Below are 17668 nucleotides of genomic sequence, written 5' to 3' on the forward strand. Positions count from 1 at the left end.
GAGTGCATCTCGGAAGTCTTCGACCCTATAGGGCCTCGCTCGCACGTCGCCATGCAAAAACACGGTGTTTTTCACGACAGGTCCCTTGGGCAGTGGTGGCAAAATAAACTGGTAGCTCGCTTCCTCGTCATCGTCCATAAGCCTGTTACCGCGGCCGGTGGCCGCAAAAGCCGCTCCTTCGGAGCCCATGATCCACACGTCCGTACAGCTCGGCTGCCGGAAGTAGAATGCCACTCGGCCATCCTGACACTGCATATCACCAATCAGCGCGCGCGCAGTGAGCGGCGCGTACAGCGCAGTATAAAAAAACGCAAAATATTGTGTCAGAAGTGGGATTCGAACCCACGCCCACATACGTGGACCAGAATTCTCGTGTAACCAGCATTGCAGGGCAAGGTTTCCCTTGAGTCTGGCGCCTTAGACCACTCGGCCATCCTGACACTGCATATCCCCAATCAGCGCGCGCGCAGTGAGCGGCGCGTACAGCGCAGTATAAGAAAACGCAAAATATTGTGTCAGAAGTGGGATTCGAACCCACGCCCACATACGTGGACCAGAATTCTCGTGCAACCCGCATTGCTGGGCAAGGTTTCCCTTGAGTCTGGCGCCTTAGACCACTCGGCCATCCTGACACTGCATATCCCCAATCAGCGCGCGCGCAGTGAGCGGCGCGTACAGCGCAGTATAAAAAAAACGCAAAATATTGTGTCAGAAGTGGGATTCGAACCCACGCCCACATACGTGGACCAGAATTCTCGTGTAACCCGCATTGCAGGGCAAGGTTTCCCTTGAGTCTGGCGCCTTAGACCACTCGGCCATCCTGACACTGCATATGCCCAATCAGCGCGCGCGCAGTGAGCGGCGCGTACAGCGCAGTATAAAAAAACGCACAATATTGTGTCAGAAGTGAGATTCGAACCCACGCCCACATACGTGGACCAGAATTCTCGTGTAACCCGCATTGCTGGGCAAGGTTTCCCTTGAGTCTGGCGCCTTAGACCACTCGGCCATCCTGACACTGCATATCCCCAATCAGCGCGCGCGCAGTGAGTGGCGCGTACAGCGCAGTATAAAAAAACGCAAAATATTGTGTCAGAAGTGGGATTCGAACCCACGCCCACATACGTGGACCAGAATTCTCGTGTAACCCGCATTGCAGGGCAAGGTTTCCCTTGAGTCTGGCGCCTTAGACCACTCGGCCATCCTGACATTTTTTTTATTGCCTGCTAGGCATACAACAAAAGTAGATACCGTGCATTGTCACTTTTAAAAGTGCTGTCACATCACTTTCAGCTCGTAAGGGGTTAAAAACGCAGTTGTTTCATCATAGATAGTTCCCCTAAAAGGGGGTACCACTTAGGCTTTTCAGTTTGAACTGTGTACACTTCTCTCAAGCATTCCACACTCTCAATGAAATACTCTCGTGCCGGTCGCGAATTCAAGTCCTCGTTGCGCACGGCCATCCGCGTCCTCCACACGCTGTGGAGTACTAGTGCCATGAACATGTCGTAGGGCACACCCCCTACGTTCTTGACAGGCAGAAAACCGATGCCGTACGGGGTAATGGGCAAGTATTTCTTCAAGGTCCTCTGGAGGATGTCCCAGAGAAAGACTGCATCACTGCAATCCAGAAATATCTGTTCAACTGTCTCCGGCTTTTTGCAGATGATGCAGTCTACAGACCGGGCAACAAAAATGCCCTTTTCTCGCAGCCAAGGTTTTGTAGGGAGTGTGCCACTATGTAGCTTGAAAAAAAACGTTTTTACTGATGGTCGTACAGGCATCCTTTTAACTCTTCCTAAAACATCGTCCCCGGGACCTCTTGAGTACAATGATCGGTATACAGGAAGCGGCAACATGGTTTCTACAAGATCTTTATATAATTTGTTACGCGTCACCTCAGAGAGATACTCCATTGAAAAGCGTACTTTTAGGATTTCGAAAGCACTAATGATTTCACGCATATAACCCCTTGGCCGTCCTTGTTCGACATTGACCGTTGAAACAATAAATTCTGGCAAATAATTCGACAATCGCACATGTAACACTGTTCTCAAGGAGCAATCGCTTTGATCGCGTAAGAAAATAAACCTAACCACGATCTGCCGCAAGAAAAGGTGGACTAGGCCAAGCCCCCCACTGCGCACAGATCGAAACAAATTTGTGCGACTGGTTCTTTCCCACGTAGAACTCCAAACAAATACTGCCATCACTCTGTGTAGCTTTTGAACTGCATTACGTGTCATAGATAACACTTGAAGAACATACCACACTCGCGAAACAAGAAATATGTTGCACACAATTGAACGCGTAAACATCGAAAATTCTCGGCCACCCCATTTTTGGGTCTTCTCGCGTAGGTGCTCCGTTTCATTCTTCCAATATTCTGTTGTGTCCCGGTAGTGTTGGAGTGGTACGCCTAGATACTTATCAGGCGTCACCGTCCATGTGACATTTTCAAACAATGAGGGTGTACTTCTCCAATTTCCATGCCAGATACCGAGGCATTTGTTCCAATTAATTCTACTACCAGTGCACCCACAGAATGTCTTCACATCATTTACTGCCACTCTCACACTTTCTTGATCATCACAGAACACTGCGATATCATCCGCATAACTAAGCACTTTGACTTCCGCGGTCATCAAGCGGAATCCACGAAGTCGTTCATTCTGAAGCATTTTTTTGGCAAAGGGGCTCGAGGTAGAGGGCGAAAAGTAATGCTGACGCAGGACATCCTTGTTTTATGCTTAATAAGACTTGAATGCTTTCGCTGAGCTGTTTGTTCACTACAATCCTCGTAGTGCATCCAGTGTATGCCATTCGTACCTCCTCCAAAACCACAGATCCCAGTTTTACGTAGTCGAGGATGCACAAAAGGATCTCGTGACTCACGCGGTCAAAGGCTTTCTCAAGATCGATTTGTAGCATCGCTACCCTACTCTCAAAATCTTCACAACATTCTAAAATATTCCTTGCCACGTGAATATTCGTCGTTATAGCTTTTCGTCGTTATCTACCTTTGATGCCGCAGGTCTGATGGGGCCCTACGATTTCTTTAATAACAGTTTGAAGTCGCCTGGCCAACACACCCATAAACAGTTTATAATCAACATTGGCCAAGGTTATGGGCCGATACGATCCAATAAATTGCTGTTTCGCGGGATCTGTTGTTTTGGGAATCAACACAATGTGGGATCTGCGGAAGGACCCTGGTAATTCTTTCTTTTCATATGCCTCGTGCAAAAATTCACATAAGGCTGCTGCCACAGGGCTTTTAAATTTCTTATAGAAAGCTGCGCTTAGGCCATCTGGACCAGGTGTCTTTCCAGAGGTCATTTTTTCAATTGATTTTTCAATTTCTTTGACGGTGATAGGTGCCTCTAAGCTTGCCTTTATGTCGTCGTCGAGTTGCGGCATAAGTGATAAGAATTCATCCTTGAATGTGCTACTGCCCTGTTTTATGCTTCCTAATAATTCGCGATAATGTTCCACAAACGCTTGTTCAATTATTGCTTTATTTCTTGTGACGACGTTTTGATATTCTATCGCCTTGATTTCATTTTTAGTCGCGTAGCTCCTCTCGCCTGCCAGCGCACGTTTCGTGGGCATCTCGCCACACCAAAGCCTTTCGGCGCGTGCTCGCACCACAGCTCCCTTATATCTTTCTAGGTCTATAGTCTCCAACTTTCTTTTCACGTCTTTAATTTCTTTACTGCGCATGCCCGGTTCCACACATTCTTGACAGAGTAAAAAATCTAACTGGCACTGCAGCTGCTTTTCTTTCATTTGGCGGTGTTTTATACAAGATGCTCTTTCAATCGCTTTCATTTTTACTTTTTCTTTAAAAGACTCCCATGTATGAATTAAACTGCCCATGTTGCACTCGAATACTACTTCTAATTCAGTTTTAACGTTCTCTACAAACATGTCATCATCGAGTAGCTTGTCGTTCAATTTCCATAGGTCCCAGCTAAACCTCTGCTTTTCTTTCTTATTGATGGTGAACATGACTAGGCTATGGTCGCTGAAAGAAACGTGCTTCACACTGTAATCTCGGCACAAGGGAAGTAACGCAGTAGACACATAGGCTCTGTCAAGCCTCGCCTGACTGCTAAGCTGGTAATGTGTGAACTGCGTGCCCTGAGAAAGCACATATCCTACGTCATCCAACTCTCGCTCGTGAACCATTGCATTCAAAAATAAGGCACTATAATCACGCACCGGCGCTTTGCTTGCCCTGTCTTCGGGAATGCAAACGCAGTTGAAATCTCCGACAAGAATAATTGTCTTATCACACGACAGGTGCACTTCAAGGTTTTCGAAAAATATTTCGCGCTCTTGCTCCCTATTTGGTACATATACACAAACAATCCGCCAATTCGCTCCAGAAAAAGAAAAATCACACACAATCGTCCCAAATCGTCAATATGCAAACACTCTACAACAATACCAATGCTGTTCTTCATAAAAATCAAGCAGCCACGAGATGTACATGAGAATGGCTGACACATACATTGTATAGCGAGCGGAAAGGCGAAAGCATGCGGTCTGTCTGCTCTTGGGACTCGACTTTCGTTTCCTGCACGGCAGCAATATCAACGTCATTCTCAAGCAACAAACGCCGCAAATTGATACTGTCGCCTCCTAGAACCAAGTCCTCTAATGTTGAGCGTTGCTACGCATAAGGCTGTTTCTAATTTAAAGGACATGTTATCGCTATGAGTAGGCCTACCACACGGCTTTTACTTCAAGTGGATGCTCGCCAGAAAACAAGGAAATTGCACGACTTACGGGCGTCTCGGCTTTTTTTATGTTTTTACGTCTCGGCTCCCGTACAACACTTTCACATATTACTGTCTCTCCGAAAATCACGACAGTCTCACCTACCCAGGCGATGAAGACGGGAGAGGCGGCTTGGCCACTGCCCGTGGGTCGACCAGAATTTTTGGCCGCGGTTTGAAAGACGGACGCCTAATCCCCGTTGTCTTCGTCGGTGGTTCTCCAGCCTCGACGCCATCGGAAGTACTTGTCTCGTGTCTTGTCTCGCTTTCATCCCAAGGGCGCTTGCCAGCCAGGCCGCCGACTGCGCTCTCGCTGTCATCCATGTTGTCCTGTCCAGCTGTAAACTCTGTTTCCTTGGCAGAAGTTTCACACGATTCTGGCCTCTCTGAGGCCGTTGCATTCCCAGGTTGTAGCTCCGACGGCTGTTCTGCGGGCTCTTGCCCTGTTGTCGCGTTCGGCCCCTTTAGTGTGGCCGGGTCTGGCGTCGCCAGCACTCTGTCGGACCCTCTGTCACCCGGACTTGCTGCGTCTTCAGCGCCAGCCTCGTCCATGAGTAGCTCGGACGCGTCGCCCCCCTCCACGGGCCCGGTGACGTTGGCATAGGAAAGCGTGCAGTCGCGCTCCTCATGACCGAACCTCCGGCAGCCACTACAACGCGGCACTCGGCAGTCACGACGAATGTGCCCTTTTCCTCGGCAGCGTAGACAAATGGGCGCTCTTCCCGGCACAACAACAAGGGCTTGCTCACCGCTCACGTTCACTTGATGAGGAAGGTCGTCAATTTTAAGGCCCACCTTCAACCTGAGCGTTACCAGACGGGTCGTTGAGCCCTTGTCGGCCACGCCGTGTACCCGCCACCGCTCCCTGCTGACTTCCGTCACTTGGCCGTACGGCGCTAACGCACGTTTCAAGTCTTCGTCGAGTACATTGTGGAGCAGCCAGTGTACCTTCATCCGCACATCTTGGTTTGCTGGATCGATGACGAGGCAGCGAGAATTCTTCACCTTGAGGTCATCGACGCCAAGGATCCTTTTCACAGCATCCATATTCTTGAACGTCACCGCCCGCACATGGCTCATACGATACGCCCCTAAGGCAACAACCTCGGGGAGCAGCGTCAGACGAGCCAGTGTGTCGCGGAAGTCTTCCACTCGATATGGCCGGGAACGGACGTCAGCATGTAAAAAAACAGTATTCAAAACAACTCGTCCTGTAGGAAGGTTCGGCAATAAAACTTCATAATCATTCTCAACGTCAAAAGACCTGTTACCGCGGCCGGAAAGTACCGCTGTAGCCACCCTTGAAGGGCCTGCCATCCTGCGTCCGCTCAGCTCGGCTGCCGCGCGTTACGCGCCGCTCACTGCGCCCTCTTCTCATGGCACATATACAGTGTCAGGATGACCGAGTGGTCTAAGGCGCCAGACTCAAGGGAAACCTTACCCAGCCATGCGGGTTACACGAGCATTCTGGTCCGCGTATGTGGGCGTGGGTTCGAATTCCACTTCTGACACAATATTTGGCGTTTTTTTTATTCCGCGCGTTACGCGCCGCTCACTGCGCCCTCTTCTCATGGGACATACACAGTGTCAGGATGACCGATTCTACTTCCGGCTACCGTACGGTGCGGACGCAGAATGTCTTGCTCCTCAGGGGCGGTTTCAGCGGCCCAGCTGGGTCGCGGCATCAGGTTGAACGATACGACATCGCAGGAATACTAGATCATTTTACCGCAGTTGCCTTCAGGTAGGACCCTTACGACTACTGTTTTTTTGCACGCTGATGTAAAGAAAAGGCCATACCGTGTCGAACATTTCCGAGATGCTTTAGACCGTCTGCAGCTCATGCCGGAAGTTGTGGCCCTAGGGGCGTATCAAATGAATCACGTCTGGGCGATAACATTGAAAGACGGAAAAGCCAAGCAGAAGATTTTGACAGCCCCAGCCTTCAGTGTTAAGGAGCAGCGGTGTGTTGTCATAGACCCCTGCAACCAAGACATCAGGATGAAGCTGTATTGGCTTCTGCACACCACACCGGACGAAGACGTGAGTACTGCCCTGGCGCCTTACGGCACTATTAGCGATATATCGAGGGAGAAGTGGCGTGTGGCAGGCTGTAATGACAAGGGTTCCCACACGCGTCTAGTGTCTCTGCGCCTGAAGGCTGGCTACACCGTGGAAGACCTGCCACACCAGCTCCGCGTCGGCGAAGACCATGCACTAGTGCAAGTACCAGGGAGACCGCCGCTCTGCCTCCGGTGCCACGGCACGGGTCATATACGGCGCGAGTGCCGAGTTCCACGCTGCGGGCTCTGCCGTCGCTATGGCCACGACGATACCCAGTGTGTGCGTAGCTACGCAAACGTAACAGGGTCCGGTAGAAATGACACTGTGAACGAACACCTCATGGACCAGGTCGATGCGGAGGAAACAACCAGCGGAGGTGGGGTTGCATCAAGCTCTGGCGGCAAGCCATTAACGCAACCCTCTTTTGAAAACGCTGAAGGAAAGGACGACAGCCAGGACAGCAAAGCCAACGAGCTACAAGAAACAGCAGAAGATGATAAAGTCTCGGACAACACAAGCGTTCCTGCGACCGTCATGGAAACCCATGAGTTCGAACATAACAAGGAAGACGCCAACAAAGACGGAGGCAAAAGCGGCACTTCAGCTGTCTCAAAGAGGCCGCGTGAACGGAATGAAGACGTCGGTAAGCGAGGCGAAGACAGCACTGGTGAGCCAGTCCTGAAGACACCAGTCATCAGAAGAAGTTCGCTTAACGTAAAACCCAACGTGCCGCCAGACAAAAGGACCACACCGTGTTAGATATGGGGCCGTTTCCTGAGCCTACTTCGAGTTCCCCAGACCACATCGAATCGCACCACTGCTAAGTAAGGAATGCAGAAGCAGATGCCACATTCCAGAGACCAGCACGTGCAAACAAGTTGAAGGCCCTCACTTCGTACGCCGCCGGTGGAGCTATTCAATGCTTGACTCTTCGAGAAAGCGAGGGGATAGCCCGGCACTGTTGCAAGTAAAGTGGGTCCAAAAGCAAGACGGCTGTAATGCGCCGTGACAACCTAGCAGCGTCGCCCCGGCCACCTTTGAAGAGGGCATTGCAAGTCAACAAGGCAAGACCGCAGGGAGCCGCCGGGTGTGACACCACTGCACGGGCGCCTACCATTGGCCGAAGATGGCGTCATCTGAGCGGGCTCGCCCATTGGCCGAACGTCGTTTTAAGCCGAGACACCGAAGGGCTTAAAAGACTCAGACCGGGAGCAGCAAGAGATTTCTAGAGCATTCCTAGAGCATTCCTTGATTCATCTCTCTCGAACTTCTTGCGACGGGCCGCAGCGTCCGAGTTGCTGCCGGCCCGTAATGACTATACGACTGTTAATTGACGCTCACTGTAAATAATGCAAATAAACCTCCCAAGTGTTTACATCCCAAAGTCCTCAACTCCTACAACCGACAGTGACCCCGCGTTAGCGGGGTTGCTGACCGGAATAGCACTTGACGGTTGAACTGGGTCGGACGAGCAGCGCTGTGTGTCGGCAATGTGTGCCGCCAAGGAACACGCTTCGGCCTCGTTTCACACAGCGAGGCCACTTCTTACAGAGCGGCGTGAGACTGTGAGTCTAAGTCCCAGAATCACGAATCTATCTCACTGCGGTCGGCTTGACCCCTCGCATTCAATGTCTTTTAAATTACCGTCAGCGCTTCGGATAGGTACTCTGAATGTAAGAGGGTTAACGGCAAGAAAGCGACAAGTACAGTTAAAGCGTCTGTTAATTGAAAATGATATCGACATCTTAGCGTTACAAGAATCAAAAATTGAGAGCGAGGAGCATGCTGACCGCATGGTTGATAATTATAAAGCAAATTTTAATGTCTGTGTATGCCATGTCATTGGAAAGTCGGGAGGATGTATCATCTTTTTAAAACGGTCTATTGGTATTATTGAAGAAAGTGTCACAACTTCTCAAGATGGCAGATTAGCACTTCGTGATTTTTCTCTTCATGAAAAAAAATGGCGAATTATTTGTGTATACGCACCTAATACATGTTCTGACGGAAAATGTTTTTTTGATTACGTAGCTAATTTTTTAAAGTGTGACAGAATTGTCGCGTTACTTGGTGACTTCAATTGCGTTTGCATGCCTGAAGACACGGTTAGTAATAATCCAGTTAGTGACAAAAGTGCGCTACAGCTTCGAGCTTTAACAGAGGACTGTGACCTTGTGGACGTTGGTGATTTCATTCGCCAAAATCATGCGCAGTTCACACACTTTCAGCTTCAAAGCCACGCAAGGTTAGATCGCGTGTACATTTCGCAAAGTATCTTGGTTTTCTGTAGCAACTACATAGTGAAACACGTTAACTTTAGTGGCCATAGTCTTGTAAAGTTCCAAGTAGGTAATAAAAGAAAAACAAGTGCGTTTAATTGGGACCTTTGGAAGTTAAATGAAAACCTTTTGAAAGACGAAGCGTTTGTTAAACTGGTGAGCCAAAAGTGCAAAGAAGCTCTGATTAATGATACCACAAGCTTTACCGCGGTTTGGGAGAATTTTAAAACCGAAGTAAAAATGTGCGCAATTGAGAGGTCAAGCATCCTACGATATAAAGAAAAACAAAAAAAACGAGCTACAAGCCACACTGGACTATCTTTTAAATGCCGATAGCACGATACCCGGATTGTTCAGAAAAGAAATCAAAGAAGTGAAAAGACAGATGGAAGCCATTGCTGAGGAAAGATATAAAGGCGCCGTGGTAAGGGCACGTGCGGAACGGTTTTTGGTGGAAGAAACACCCACCAAACGCGCGCTAGCTGAAGAAAAGAGGTATGCTACCAAAAAGGAGATAAAAGAAATACGCTATCGTGGCACGGTTTCGTCAGACCAGAAGATTATCGAACTGGCTTTCCTTGAACGGTATCGGAGCTTGTTGGGCAGCGAAGCAGAAGTGCAAGATCCTTTTGTAAACGATTTTCTGTCACGTATGCCCAAACTGGATGAGGACGTTAAAATTGGTCTTGAAAGGCCAATAGCAATAGAAGAAATTCAGAAAGCGATTGATGACCTCAGTAACGGCAAGACACCTGGACCAGATGGCATCGGGACTGCCTTTTATAAGTTTTTCAAAACAGAAATTTCAGAAATGCTTCACCGTACCATAACGGAGGCATATGACGTCAAACAAATGCCCATGTCTTTTAGGAAAAGCCGTATTATACTTATACCGAAAACTGAAGACCCTGAAAGATTGCAGTCGGTAGAAAATTATAGGCCAATAAGTCTAACAAATGTTGATTACAAAGTGTATATGAAGGTTATTGCAAAAAGACTTCAAACGGTAATTACCGATATTGTCGGTGCACACCAAACATGTGGAATAAGAGGAAGAAGTATCTTTAGCAATATTCATACGGCAAGAACCATTTTAGAGTGCTCTGATGCGTCATGTGGCCGTATAGCCATGATTCAGTTAGATTTGGAAAAAGCATTTGACAGGGTGTGTCATAACATACTTTTTGCATTGCTGGATTACGTAAATGTAGGAGCGGTAATAAGAGATTGTGTGAAAACGGTATACAATCATTGCCAGGCTAAAATCGTAATTAACAGGAAACTCAGCGAAGATATAGCCGTGGGTTCTAGTGACCGTCAAGGATGTCCCGCATCAGCCTTGTTGTTTGCTATTTAGTTAGAGCCCTTTTGTTTAAGAGTGTTGAGCAATGAAAAAATAACGGGTTATCAGTTTCTTCGCATGAAATAAAAGCTTTGGCCTATGCAGACGACAACCCGCCGCGGTTGCTCAGTGGCTATGGTGTTGGGCTGCTGAGCACGAGGTCGCGGGATCGAATCCCGGCCACGGCGGCCGCATTTCGATGGGGGCGAAATGCGAAAACACCCGTGTACTTAGATTTAGGTGCACGTTAAAGAACGCCAGGCGGTCGAAATTTCCGGAGTCCTCTCCACTACGGCGTGCCTCATAATCAGAAAGTGGTTTTGGCACGTAAAACCCCATAATTTAATTTTTTTTATGCAGACGACATCGCGATTTTTTGTGAAAATAAAGAGAGCATACAAGAGGCAGTTAGTGACGCAAGAGCTTTCTGTAGACTCACTGGAAGTGCCATTAGTTGGAAAAAGTGTCTAGGGTTTTGGCATGGGGAGTGGGATTCTAGGCCAGAACAGCTTGAGGGGATCAATTTTACCACTTCTCCGTCCAGGTATCTTGGCGTACCTTTAAGATGTTATCAGGAAAATACCGAACAGTGGACTGATCAAGTGGAACACGTTAGGACACAGACAACAAAGTGGGGCGGGTGCGACGTGTCGATATTTGAGCGCGCAACAGTTTGCAATGTGTTTCTCGTGGCGAAAATTTATTATATGCTACAGGTGCTATGCATGTCGCGAACGTGTGTGCAAAAGATGCATAGAATTTTTGCTATCTTTCTCTGGAGATCGACTTGGGAGAGGACCGGCAGAATAAATCTCTTTCATTCTGTCAAGAAAGGCGGGCTTGGCCTTTCGCACTTGTTCCTTAAGCAACTTGTTTCGCGATATTTTTTCTTGCGTGATCAAAGTGATGGCTTTCTACGTACGGTCATGCAAGTGCGCCTGCCTGATGCACTGCCACAGTACATTGTATCCTCTTTTTGTGCACCGCACGTAGCGGCAAAAGGATTTTTGAAAGAAGTTGTTTATGCTGCTCGTTTTCTTGAAGTGCATTTCTCTAGGGATTATTTGTCATCACTAAGCAAAAAACAATTGTATAAGGATTTAGTTGATGTGCTATGCCCTGTACCTTTATATCGTGCAAAGTATGCATTACGACCCGAACGGGATGTACTGAAATGTGTTAAGAAAATGCCTATTAGAGCGTCAACTAAAACATTTTTCTTCTTGCTGCACAGTGGCACGCTCCCTGTTAAACCATGGTTAAATGAAAAAGGTATCTATCTGCATTGGGGTGTAAATTGTATGATATGTAACAAGCCAGAAACAATAGAACATATTTTCTTAGATTGCTCTGATTCAATTTTCTTGTGGGACGTCCTACAGAGGACGCTTAAAAAGGATTTTCCGCTAACGCCATTCGGAATTCGGTTCTTGCCATTTGCGCAAACAGGGGACGTGCCATATGATGTTATGATGTTGGTTACAATGCACAGTGTCTGGAAAACAAGAATGGATTTCAGACACGAGCATGTGGATCCCAAGCCAGCCAAGATATATTTTGCTGAAAATATTTCACATGTTAGAGATGTGTTAAAGGCTCTTAACGAGCCACCTGAATGGTTGCCCATAATCGAAAAGTTATTGGAGCTCTTAAACCTTACTAACCAAGCTACACGGGACGAGCTGAAAGTCCCGTTTTTAGTATGTATCGACATGTGTCCAGTTATGTTGAATTCAGAGTTTCGAATTCTTGTGTGACGCATAATTGACGAAATCAGGAAATAAAGGAAAAAAAGGTGTCAGGATGGCCGAGTGGTCTAAGGCGCCAGACTCAAGGGAAACCTTACCCAGCGATGCGGGTTACACGAGAATTCTGGTCCACGTATGTGGGCGTGGGTTCGAATACCACTTCTGACACAATATTTTGCGTTTTTTTTTTATACCGCGCGTTACGCGCCGCTCACTGCGCCCTCTTCTCATGGGACATACACAGTGTCAGGATGGCCGAGTGGTCTAAGGCGCCGCTGGATTCTGCTTCCGGCCACCGAGCGAGACGGACGCATGATGACGGGCTCCGTTGGGGCGGCTTCAGCGGCCTTTTCTGGCCGCGTAAACAGGACGATGGAACAGGAGGGCACCTACCAAGTTGTTCTGCCAGGTCTGCCAACAGGTCGTTATGTTTTAAATACAGTTTTTTCGCACGCTGATATTACGGCGCGACCATACCGGATTGAAGATTTCCATGACGCATTGGCACCGCATTCGCTTCTTCCGGATGTTATCGCCCTGGGGGCGTATCACATGAGCCATGTCTGGGCTATCACTTTCAAGGACGCGGTGAAGAAGATCTCGAGCATCGGGGAGCTGCGTGTAAAAAAACCGGCGCTGCCTGGTGATTGACCCGGCGAACCAGGACGTTCGACTGAAGCTCCACTGGCTTCTACACAATGTGCCTGATGAGGACGTGCGTGTCGCCTTTGCGCCCTATGGAAAAGTTACCGAAGTAGGCCGGGAGCGCTGGCGTGTGCAAGGTATGACAGAGAAGGGCTCAACTACCCGGCTCGTCACCCTCAAGTTGAAAGCGGGCATGAAGTTGGATGACTTGCCGCACCAGCTGAGCGTCGGCGGTGAGTTGGCGCTTGTTGTGGTACCAGGTCGACCCCCGCTGTGCCTTCGGTGTCGTGGCATAAGCCACATCCGCAAGGAATGTCGAGTCCCGCGTTGTGGAATCTGCCGACGCTACGGGCACGAAGACCAGTGTACTCGCACTTACGCGAGCATTGCAGGCCCGGGAACCAGCGAGGACTCGGCTGAGATGCTGATGGACGAGACGGATGCGGAGGAAGCAGCCCGTGCAGGAGGACAACCACAGCGCGATACTCAGCCATCATTCACGACTCTGGTGAAGCAGAAGGCGGGGCCCTCGCGCGCAACAGATGGTAGTGTACAGGCGCAGCATAAGCCTGAACAGGACGACGTTGACAAGGTGAATGAGGCGGCGAAAGCCGCGGTCGCCGAAGAAAGCAACGTGGAGACCCCCGGCTTTGATACGATGGAGACGAACCTGGAAGCGGCGAGCACCATGGCTGGAAAACGTCCGCATGAAGAAAGCGTCGACGTGAAGCTGCAGCCTGGCGGTGGCGGCGAGGAGCCTCCGCCGAAGGCAGGGGGAGTGAGACGCTCGTCTTTAAAACCGCGGCCGAACCTTCGGGCCGACACGCGGAAGGCGGGGAAACTGCCTCCGTAGTAGCACAAGGTCCTGGTCCGTGCCAGCGCCGGTTGTGTTGGTCGACCGGTGTCAAGAGGTTCTGGCAGTCGTGAGGAAGGCTACGTCACCCATGAAGGTAGGCACCATGCGGATAGAGGCGTTTCTTCTTCCAAGACATGGCTTTTAATCTTATTACTCCCCTTCGAGTTGCAACCTTGAATGTCAGAGGTCTGGGAGCAAGAAGGCGACAATACCCGCTTAATCGCCTTCTTCTGGATAACGATATTGATATAATTGCTATACAAGAGTCGAAAATAGAGAGCCAAGAGCACACTGACCGCATGGTGTCTTCCTTTCAAGCAAACTTTCATGTGTGCGTTTGTCATTCTGTTGGGACGTCGGGTGGGTGCCTTGTATTCATCCGCAAGACGTTAAGAGTGAACGTAGAGTCTGTATTTGCATGCCCAAGTGGTCGCCTTTTGATTGCTGATTTCACTTATTCGAATTTATGGTGACGAATTGTTTGTGTATATGCTCCTAACGTAGAAAGCGAGCGCAAAATTTTTTTGAATCCCTTGAGGCATGGTTCAAAGGCGACAAGTTTTTGCTTGTACTGGGAGACTTCAACTGTGTGTGTGCCGCAGTTGACAGAGTGAAGTGTAGGCCACTGAGAGACAAGAGCTCTGAAGGTTTGAATACTTTTGTGCATGAGTATGGTCTCGAGGATGTTGGCAATGTGTTTTCCAATGGGACCCACCCTGAATACACGCACTTTCAGCGGGAGAGCCATGCGAGACTAGACAGGATGTATGTATCGGTCGAACTTATGCCGCTATGCTCAAGTTATGACGTTAAACCTGTGTCTTTCAGTGATCATTGCCTCGTGAGCATGACTTTAGGAATGAAGGGCAGGAAATCGCGCTTTAACTGGCACTTATGGAAACTGAACACAAAGCTTTTGGAGGATGAAGGGTTCATTATGCAAGTAAAGACCAAGCTAGACAAACTGCTAGACGCGCAGCCAGCTAGTTTTGCAACTGAATGGGAGGAGTTCAAAGAGTGGGTAAAAATGAAAGCAATAGAAAGGAGCAGCGTGGCTCGTTATAAAGAGAGAGAAAAGGAAAAAGAAATGAACGGGCAACTTGAATGGATGCTGAGCATGGAAAGTAGCGCGCCGGGAACTTTCACGAAAGAAATACGGGAAGTGAAAAGCCAGCTCGAAAGAATTGACGCTGACAGGTATAGGGCCGCCGTCATACGCGCAAGGTCTGAAAAATTGTGGGCTGGCGAAACGCCGACAAAACGAGCGCTATCAGACGAGAAAAAATACGCTAACCAGAAAGAAATTAGGAGCATCCGATATGACAGCCGGGCTTCGGAAGATGCGAGAGACATTCAGAGCGCTATAGCCAAACACTTCACAGAACTTCTTAGCAATAAGCTCGACACCATAGAAGGCTTCCATGTATACTTTTTAAGACTGGTGCCAACACTAGATGACGAAATTAAGGAACGCCTTGAACTGCATATAACTTTACAGGAGATAGAAAAGGCAATAGACGACCTACCATCTGGGAAAGCTCCTGGGCCAGATGGGCTAAGTGCGGCCTTTTATAATACCATTAAGCTTCCTGTTGCACAATGCATGCTCCATGTGATAACTGAGGCTTATGAACGCAAACAGGTTCCATTGTCTTTCAACACGTCCCATATCGTTCTCATTCCCAAGACTGATGATCCGGAAGAACGACTGTTGGTGGGGTCATATCGACCGATTAGTCTCACTAACGTCGACTACAAAGTATTTATGAAGGTTCTAGCAAAAAGACTGCAGTCTGTGATCACGAAATCGGTAGGGTCTCACCAGACGTGTGGAATTAAAGGCCGTAGCATCGCCACAAATATACATGTCGCACGCAGCGTATTAGAGTGTGTTGATGCAGTTGGCGGTCAGATAGCAATGATACAGCTCGACTTGGCGAAAGCGTTTGACCGCGTCTTCCACGAAATTCTTTTTTCCATTCTGGAACATTAAAACTAGGCGACGTTATAGTAGAGGGCGTTAAAATGGGATACAAGAACTGTACAACCCGCATTATAGTTAATGGCGATCTCACTGACAAACTTGCTGTACGCTCTTCAGTAAGACAGGGATGCCCGCTTTCCCCCTTGCTTTTTGCAGTGTATTTAGAGCCGCTATGCCTGGCAATTATCAACTCTGACCGAATTTCAGGTTACAGACTGCAGTCATCACACGTGAAAGTACTCGCGTATGCTGACGATATAGCGGTGTTTTGCGCTGATAGACAGAGCGTCTTTGAAGTCACGAGTGTGGTCGAAAAGTTCTGCGCTCAGACTGGAAGTCAGATCAATTGGGGAAAAAGTTCCGGTTTTTGGCACGGCGAATGGGACGTATCACCGGGTTGTTTTCCTCGGCTTCGATGGTCCACCTTGCCAACGCGGTATCTAGGAGTGCCCCTGGATGGTTATCGGGATCCCAGCTCGTACTGGAAAGAAGAAACTTCGAGAACGAAAGAGAAAGCGGTCGCGTGGCAAGGAAGACAGCTATCAATGTTTTCCCGTGCCTCTATCTGCAATGTATTTTTGATTTCGAAGCTCTGGTATGTAATGAATGTGCTGTGTGCGACACGAACAGCTATTCAAAGATGCATCGTGTTTCTGCTGTTTTTATTTGGGCGTCCACCTGGGAAAGAACCAGCCGAACTAACCTGTTTGTTTCCGTTAAAGGCGGAGGCCTTGGCCTGGCGCATCTTTTTTTGCGTCAAGTGGTCTCGCGATTTATGTTTTTGCGTGATCAAAGTGATCCCTTTCTAAGAACTGTTCTGCAAGTGCGCCTGCAGAGACTGCTCCCTGGAAGGGTAGTCTCCTGTGATAACATGTGTGGTGCTGTGACAGGATACTTGCGCGAGGTTGTTCTTTCGTGCAAGGTGTTGGAAGTACGTTTCAGCCCTGAATACCTATGTTATGTTAATAAGAAAAAGCTGTACAAAGCGCTGGTTGACGTGATGTTGCCGGTACCCATTTATCGGACACCACACTTTGGAGGCCCAGGGCAAGATATTTTTAAAAGAGTTAAGAATATGCCCGTTAGACCTGGGGTTAAATCTTTTTTTTTTAAACTGCATTCTGGTACGCTGCCTGTTAAAACCTGGCTGCATGATAAAGGGCTATTCGTGCCATGGACAACAAACTGCTTGTTATGCAGGAAGCCCGAGACAGTGGAACATGTTTTCCTAGAATGCTGGGATCCAATTTTTTATTGGGATGTCCTTCAGAGGACGATTAAAAAGGAACTCCCTTTAAATCCTTACGGCATCCGGTACTTACCAGTTGAAAGTGAAGAAGTACCCTACGATTTAATTATGCTTCTTGGCCTCCACAGTTTGTGGAAAACGCGTATGCAGGTGCGACATGCAGACATAAATACAGGTTCCACACGTGAAAACTTCATCGAAAGTGTTGTTTATCTTCGCGAATGTTTCAGGGCTCAGACTGATCCACCAGAGTGGATATCACTGCTTGATGATTTAGCACAAATGAAAAGATTTTAGCACAACTCGCCTCAGTCCAAGTGTGGCTGAAGTGTTTTACCATATGTTACTTTGTATTACACGTCCAAGACAGCAATAAAAAAAAATGTCAGGATGGCCGAGTGGTCTAAGGCGCCAGACTCAAGGGAAACCTTACCCAGCGATGCGGGTTACACGAGAATTCTGGTCCACGCATGTGGGCGTGGGTTCGAATCCCACTTCTGACACAATATTTTGCGTTTTTTTATACCGCGCCTTACGCGCCGCTCACTGCGCCCTCTTCTCATGGGACATACACATTGTCAGGATGGCCGAGTGGTCTAAGGCGCCAGACTCAAGGGAAACCTTACCCAGCGATGCGGGTTACACGAGAATTCTGGTTCACGTATGTGGGCGTGGGTTCGAATCCCACTTCTGACACAATATTTTGCGTTTCTTTTA

At 48.5% G+C, this 17668-nt stretch overlaps 8 non-coding genes across 8 annotated transcripts; 3 read left to right on the plus strand and 5 right to left on the minus strand.

Annotated features, from left to right (window-relative positions):
• Positions 1-321: 321 nt before the first annotated feature.
• On the minus strand, positions 322-440 carry TRNAL-CAA (transfer RNA leucine (anticodon CAA)). The gene is made up of 2 exons: positions 403-440; positions 322-367 (listed from the first exon to the last, which is right to left on the minus strand). It is a non-coding gene; the product is annotated as a tRNA-Leu (tRNA).
• A 73-nt stretch (positions 441-513) lies between these two features.
• TRNAL-CAA (transfer RNA leucine (anticodon CAA)) lies at positions 514-632 on the minus strand. The gene is made up of 2 exons: positions 595-632; positions 514-559 (listed from the first exon to the last, which is right to left on the minus strand). It is a non-coding gene; the product is annotated as a tRNA-Leu (tRNA).
• Positions 633-706: 74 nt separating this feature from the next.
• TRNAL-CAA (transfer RNA leucine (anticodon CAA)) lies at positions 707-825 on the minus strand. Its single transcript has 2 exons — positions 788-825; positions 707-752 (listed from the first exon to the last, which is right to left on the minus strand). It is a non-coding gene; the product is annotated as a tRNA-Leu (tRNA).
• A 73-nt stretch (positions 826-898) lies between these two features.
• TRNAL-CAA (transfer RNA leucine (anticodon CAA)) lies at positions 899-1017 on the minus strand. The gene is made up of 2 exons: positions 980-1017; positions 899-944 (listed from the first exon to the last, which is right to left on the minus strand). It is a non-coding gene; the product is annotated as a tRNA-Leu (tRNA).
• Positions 1018-1090: 73 nt separating this feature from the next.
• On the minus strand, positions 1091-1209 carry TRNAL-CAA (transfer RNA leucine (anticodon CAA)). The gene is made up of 2 exons: positions 1172-1209; positions 1091-1136 (listed from the first exon to the last, which is right to left on the minus strand). It is a non-coding gene; the product is annotated as a tRNA-Leu (tRNA).
• An 11057-nt stretch (positions 1210-12266) lies between these two features.
• On the plus strand, positions 12267-12385 carry TRNAL-CAA (transfer RNA leucine (anticodon CAA)). Its single transcript has 2 exons — positions 12267-12304; positions 12340-12385. It is a non-coding gene; the product is annotated as a tRNA-Leu (tRNA).
• Positions 12386-17335: 4950 nt separating this feature from the next.
• On the plus strand, positions 17336-17454 carry TRNAL-CAA (transfer RNA leucine (anticodon CAA)). Its single transcript has 2 exons — positions 17336-17373; positions 17409-17454. It is a non-coding gene; the product is annotated as a tRNA-Leu (tRNA).
• Positions 17455-17528: 74 nt separating this feature from the next.
• TRNAL-CAA (transfer RNA leucine (anticodon CAA)) lies at positions 17529-17647 on the plus strand. Its single transcript has 2 exons — positions 17529-17566; positions 17602-17647. It is a non-coding gene; the product is annotated as a tRNA-Leu (tRNA).
• The last annotated feature ends 21 nt before the right edge of the window (positions 17648-17668 follow it).

The sequence above is a fragment of the Dermacentor andersoni genome, chromosome 4 (assembly GCF_023375885.2).
Source record: "Dermacentor andersoni chromosome 4, qqDerAnde1_hic_scaffold, whole genome shotgun sequence".
NCBI classification, from domain to species: Eukaryota; Metazoa; Arthropoda; class Arachnida; order Ixodida; family Ixodidae; genus Dermacentor; species Dermacentor andersoni.